The sequence below is a fragment of the Phyllostomus hastatus genome, unplaced genomic scaffold (genome assembly GCF_019186645.2).
Source record: "Phyllostomus hastatus isolate PE091 unplaced genomic scaffold, TTU_PhHast_1.1 phas_contig_1, whole genome shotgun sequence".
Taxonomy (NCBI): domain Eukaryota; kingdom Metazoa; phylum Chordata; class Mammalia; order Chiroptera; family Phyllostomidae; genus Phyllostomus; species Phyllostomus hastatus.
In genome coordinates this window covers 49,217,153-49,224,036 of record NW_025333498.1, presented here as the reverse complement: position 1 = coordinate 49,224,036, position 6,884 = coordinate 49,217,153, and positions in this window count along the sequence as shown.

Sequence of the window (6,884 nt, the reverse complement as noted above, 5' to 3'; positions counted from 1 at the left end):
GTGCAATTCATATGGCCAGTGGAGGTAACATTGTGTATACATTTCAAATAGATACAGCTCCCTTGGTTAGCAAAGGGTCTACAAAAAGTATTTATAAAACAGATAATAATTACTTATGTTTAAGTTAAAATATAAACAGAAAAAATGTACACGGCAGGGAAGGAACATTAGCAAATTCACCAATACTCCAGAAGGATAATTTTGTGGGGTTATATATTTAAAAATGCTTTCTGGAGTTATATATTGATAAGCAAGTGAAAATACCAACTAATTCCAATACTGTAATAGAGTATTAAAATGCTAAAATTTTAAGGTATTTGTGAAAAAAGATTGTGATTCAATGACTGATCTCAATAAAGCCTGCAGAATTTATACAAAAGACACTGAGGCATAACTCCCCTATTATCTTTTCTACTACACGATCACACACATTCACTGCCTAACCAAACCATTTTGTGCTCAAATGGAAATTGTTTTTCACTGTTACTGAAAAATTCAGAGTGGAACCAGGAACATAATACAGTAAGTCTTTGGGAAGCTTGCCTGGATGCGATCATACAGTTTTCCATAGTTGGAATAGGCTGGTCTGATGCTATAGTCCTTCTTTACATGTTGACTCATGCAACTCATTTTTGTGACTCATACAAGTTGTAACTTATCTCATTGCAAGAGAGTATGTAGGACCAGTTGATCATCCCCGTTCTGTTATTTGCCTTGATTCCTCTTCAGACTTTACAGGAAATTCTTCAGGCATCCATGGACCAGGTGTCTGGAAATGATTTGTACATTCTTATGTGTTAATTTTCTCTGTAATAAATGAAAAGTTTTAAACATGGATACATAAAGCTTTGATTTTTTAAAAATAATATAATTTATTTTTGCCTTACTATTTTCACAGTAATTCCTAATCATCATGTCTAGAGACATTTCTACTTTTAAATATTTCATGCATAACAAATCCTACTATAGTCTGAATCTAAATTCATTGCTTCTTTTTTCTTTTGAAGGACAAATGACTCTGCTTCTTTCAGAGACCATTCCACCTGCTTGTCACATGGACATAATCCCTTTGGCACTTTTCAAGGATTTTGCCCTTGAAATTACTGTCTGTGTCCTCTTAGTCACTTACCTCATTTCACCAACATACAAATAAGTTTTATCAATTAACTTTAAAAATTCTTCCTTGAGACCAAATATCCCTATTAGTCTGGTTCCATTTCTCAACCCGCAATTCACAGCAAAAGTTAGAAAAATTATGGTCAATATTTGTCTTGACTCAATTTCCTATTCATTTCTTTTATATAATTTACTTTGAAGAAATTTTAAACTATTAAAAATTTGCATAAACAGTACAAAGAACTTCCAAATCTTCTTCACCTAGTTTTCACAATTGTTTATATTTTACCATATTTGTTTTTTCTCCATGAATATACATAATATATATCCTATTATTATTATTTTTCTGGACACTTATGGGCAACTTGCTATGTAGTGTTCCTTTCTTCTTAAATACTACAGTGTATATTTTCCAAAACCAAGACAGTCTCTAACATAACTGTCACACAATCATCCAAGACATGAAATATATGTTGATAGACAACTACAATCAAACATGAAATTCATTTACATTTTCCAACTATCAGTTAAGGATCTTTTCCTTCTTGTCCAAGATGCCACCCAGGATCATGCTTTGCATTTAGCTCTCATGACTCTTTAAAAATCTGGAACAGTTATTCAGCCTTTCCTTTCCTTTTACAGCCTCAAAGTTTTAAAAGAGTACGGATCTTTCATTCTGTGGGGTGTTGCTCAACCTGGGTGTGTCTGAAGCTTCCTTGAGTTCAAACAGGGATCATGCAGTCTTGGTAGGAATACCAGAGAAATGATGCTATATCCTTATCAAAGCTTCAGGAGGCTACTGAGGATGATCTTTGCACAAGGAGGTGATGGAAACATTGAACCAGTTGGTGTCTCCCTTGTTTGTTTGTTTGTTTGTTTGTTTACTGTAAAGTCACCATTTTCCTCTTTGTGAATGGTAAGCATTTAGAGGATAGATACACCAAGTCTAACCCTATATTCCACTTTTGATAGCTTTGTAGTGTGTCAGCATGACTAGGCTGAATTATACTTCCTAGAATGTTTGCAGTAAGCAGAGCCGCACAAGAACCCTGTGCGTCATTTAGGGTATGGAAGTGAAGCAGCTGCCATTCTGCACTCTCACACCAAGTCACTTGTCTATTGGCTTACCTCATTGGTGTGCAGCTGCTCACCTCTCCCTTGTTTCCATCTCTGCATCTCTGACACTTGGGCGAGGTTGAAAGGAACTGACTTGTGTGGACTTAACACACATCACCACCAGAAGCAACAAGGACTGACATAGGTGTTAGTCCATCTCCAGGGTCTGCAGCTTCTGTTTATATTCTAGTTCATTCCTACTACCCTCACCCTGCAATTACCTTGTATCCATTTTTCCCTTGCTTACTGCCTGCCCTTTGGACTCAGAGCTCCAACATCACACACAGAGACAGAAGCCTGCTTAATTGGCTTCCACAACTGCAGAAGGCCAAATACTTCTGCAAGAATATGAGATATACATATATAATAAATACATGTTATATAATGTAAATATATTATAATATATAGTAAAATGATCATTATAAATCATTATATATTTAAAATAATGTATAAATATATAATATATCTGCTTATATATAATATATAGTATACATATATGTAAAATCTTTTCATTGTTTTGCTTCTCTGCTTGGACCATGACTAATCTACTGTTCTCATCAATTCTCCACCTAACAGCCTTAACATCCTTTCATATCTTCCACTTGAATTAGTCATGTCTGTGATATTTATCAAATGTTGCATTTTCTAAATCTATAATTTCTCCTAGATTTATTAGTTAGCATAATGCTCTAAGGAAAAACTCCCTCTTCTCCCTGATTTATTTACCCCTTTATTTATTTATGTGCTATGGCCTATAAATTACTATTTCTTTTAATGGGTCATAAAACATTATTTCATAATTCATTTTTGCTGCTCAGGTGATCTTAGAGTGAGCCAAGTGGGAGTCAGTCCCCTTTAATCTGGCCCCATGTCCCTTTTGAATTATCTCCCTCAGTTTTTAAGTCTTTCCTTCCTTTCTGAAACAAACCAAAAAATTATGACTCCTTGTGTTCTTTCCCTGACTTTCTCCATAATTAGCTATTTTTCTAAAGGAATACTGTTCCTTTTAGCAAATAATGGTATTTAGACATAAGACAAAACTTCGAACTTCTCTTAGTTTTATACATTTCTTTTGTCCTTTCCATTATAAACCATGTGTTAGCTTCTATTCCTGCATAACAAATTACCACAAATTTAGTGGTTAAAAACAACAGTTTATTTTTTCTCAGTTTCCATGAATCAGGAGTCCAGGCTCTGATCAGATGCTCAGGGGCTGTAATCAGAGTGTCGTTTGGGCCATGATGTCATCTAAAGCTCCAGGTCCTCTTCCAAGGTCATCAGCTTGTTGGTAGAATTCAGACCCTTGTAGTTGTGGGGCACAGGCCCTCCATCAGTTGGGGTGCACTCTCAACACCTAGAGGACACCTCAGGTCCTAGCTAGCTAGCCCTCTTACAATATGGCAGCTTACATCTTCAAAGCCAGCAGAAAAATTTTACTCTAGTGTGCTATGAGAAAATGTCAAATTCCATCATATTCATAGGTCCTGTTCATACTCAAGGTATGAAGACTATACAGAGCCCTTATAGCAAAGGGTTAAGACCATTTCTGAATTCTGTATACCACAAACCTTCAATAATTTCTTAGGGTTTATTTCTGAAACTACCCCAATTTGGCCCTTTCTCACCATTTCTACTGCCACTATCTTAGCTCATGCCACTATTGTCTTTTTCCTTTTTTCTGATAATCTTGTCTCCTTTCTTCCACTTTTGCCTCCCTATACCATTATCCCAAACTAGCCAGAGTGGCCTTTTAAAAACATATGTGAGAAGATGCTAATAACATTCTTTACACCTTCAATAATGTCTCACCACATTCAGAACAAAACCCATAATTCTTCCCACAGTGCAGCCTGCACATTGTCTGCCCCTGCCCACCTATTGTATCATCTTCCTTTTGTTCTCCGGACACTAGCAACCATAGTCTTTCCCCCTCTACTTTGCAAATAGGTCAAAGTTGTTTCCTCCCTGTGTCTTTGCACTTACTGTGGACAAACTTCTCTGGTTATTTGTATCTTAGTTCACATAATATTTCTTTAGAGAAGTTTTTCTGATGCTGTAAGCAACAACATTCAAGTTAACTCACTCTGAATTACATCAGCCTGTTTATTTTCTTCCCAGTGTTTATCATCATCAGAAAGTATACTGTTAATCTCTTTATTTATATGCATATATTACCTACCTGCCTAAATAAAAGGTTAGCTCCATGAAGCCAGGGCCATATCTACTTAATTCAATGGTGTATCTCCAGTGCCTAGTATAGTAATATGTTTGATACATATTATGAAATATATAGAATCAGCCCTGGCTGGTGTGGCTTAGTGGATTGAGTACCAGCCTGTGAACCAAAGGGTCAGTGGTTCCATTCCTGGTCAGGGCACATGCCTGGGTTGTAGGCCAGGTCCCCAGTGCGGGGCACGCAAGAAGCAACCACACATTGATATTTCTCTCCCTCCCTCTCTCTCCTTTCCCCTCTCTCTAAAAAGAAATAAACCAAAATTTAAAAAAAGAAATATATAGAATTATCAGAAATCTGGAAAGATACTAATGAAAAGATCTCAAGTCCTGAGGTCATTTTGTAATATGAAAAACTGTACATACATACATACACATAGTCTCTCTAAATGGTTTGTTTGAAAGCAGGGTATTTAAGAGTTAATATTAAATTATTTTATAATATTAAAATCTCTGTTGGATCCTGGAAGAAAAGTATCTCTCCAGAAACAACTTTTTTATTACTTCCAGCATTGGTGGCCTGATAGTTTTGCAGTGATCCAGAATTGCATATTCTCCCACAGTGAATGAACATCCTGTTCCAGAAATTTAGTTTACCACATCGCTAATCACAACAATAATTAACATCATTTTTCCAAAGATTGTGAAGATGGAAGATCCTTTAACAACTTTGAATTTATTCTCCTGCTATCAATCCTGGACAATCCAAATCCTCTTAAAGCCATCTCTCACTGTCTCATTGAGAACATCTCAGGGGAGAAAGTGCAATGGGGCTATTGCTCATTGGCTCCAGGATCCTGCCCCAAGCTAATACAAGGGGAAGGAACATGGTTAATTGACCTTGGATATGCTCTGTGAGAGCTCTACCTAGGATGGCTTCAGATACTGCAAATTATTCCAGTATTTTCCAAGTCTTTCTGGGGTGCAGTCCTTAAAAGCCTGACTGAATACAATATGCATGGATGACATTTTCTGTGGTCAGTTTGCTAAGTTAAACTACTATACATGGCTGAAAAATTTAAGAGCCTCTGGCTAAAGGGCTAAAATGTAACAGGAATGCTTAGAAACTGTTTATATGCTTGGTTTGTTTTACAGTGTTTTTGGTCTTTAGCTTTGATTGGATTGTTTTACTAAAACATGAAGGGCATTTAGAAGGAAAGAAAGTGAATAGGATACATTTGCAACAATATGCCCTAAAGCAACATCTTAATGTCAGAAGTAAATTATAACAACTTACATTACTGATGACATACATTATAATTCAAAGCTGGGAACTACATCAAGGTTGTTCTCACTATGATATAGAAAGAGGTTTCTTTTGTATTTTTTTGCAACTAGGTGAAGGTCTTTATTGATGAAAATGATATCAATAAATGGTAACAGAAGAAAATGCATATCTCCTGGAATATATGAAAACATTTTTTCTCTGAAGCTTCCCAAAGACTTTACATCTATTTCACTGAAAATGTTCTTTATTTTGAGGCAGAATGGAATGAGTCATTCCCAGTGTTACATATGTGACTACCAAGATGTCAAGAGCAAGTGTATCTGGAGTTTTACTCCATCCATTTCTGACATAAGTATTCAGTTGAGAATAGCACAAGCAATGATGACAGTTAAAGACTATTAGGATACATTGTCTACATAGTCTTTACTCCCTTAAACTCTTGCATGATCTTCTTGGTTATCTTTTGTTGTATCCAAAGAAAGAATATTTGTTTGCATTCACACAAATCTTTTAAAATCCAAATTGAGACATAAATTGGCTCTCAATGCATTAACAAAGGAGTTAGATACTTTAGGAAGGTCTACTTCACTATTACTATAATAATACTAACATGAACCAAGGGGGAGGGTGGAATTAGGGGAGGGAGGTGTGTTTGGCTGGGGTGGGGGGAATAGTGGGGGAGAAATGCAGACAACTGTAATTGAACAATAATAAAATAATTTAAAAAGAATACTAACATGAGATGAGACTACAGCTATAAAGGAGAAACATGGAGCCATCACAGGAGCATTGTCCAATGAAAATAGGAGGATCATATATTGCTTAATTACAGAGCATATAGAGTTTAAAGCAATACCTTTACAGGTATGATGATCCAATATAGTATTCCACATCATTCAAAATACATTTGGTTCTGGCTGGGTGCCTCAGTTGATTGGAGCAGCATCTCATACACCAAAAGGTGGCGAGTTTGATCCCTGGTCAGGGTGGATATGGGGCAGCAACTGATTGATGTTTCTCTCTCTCTCTCCTCCTGCCTCTCTAAAGTCAATAAACATCTCCTTGAGTGAGGATGTATATATATTTGGAAATTGCCAAATGTCAATTACTGCCTGTGAGTTACTCTTCTTGTGTGTGTGCACATGTGCACAGGTGCACATATAAATCCAATTAAATTATACGTGGGTCTCTG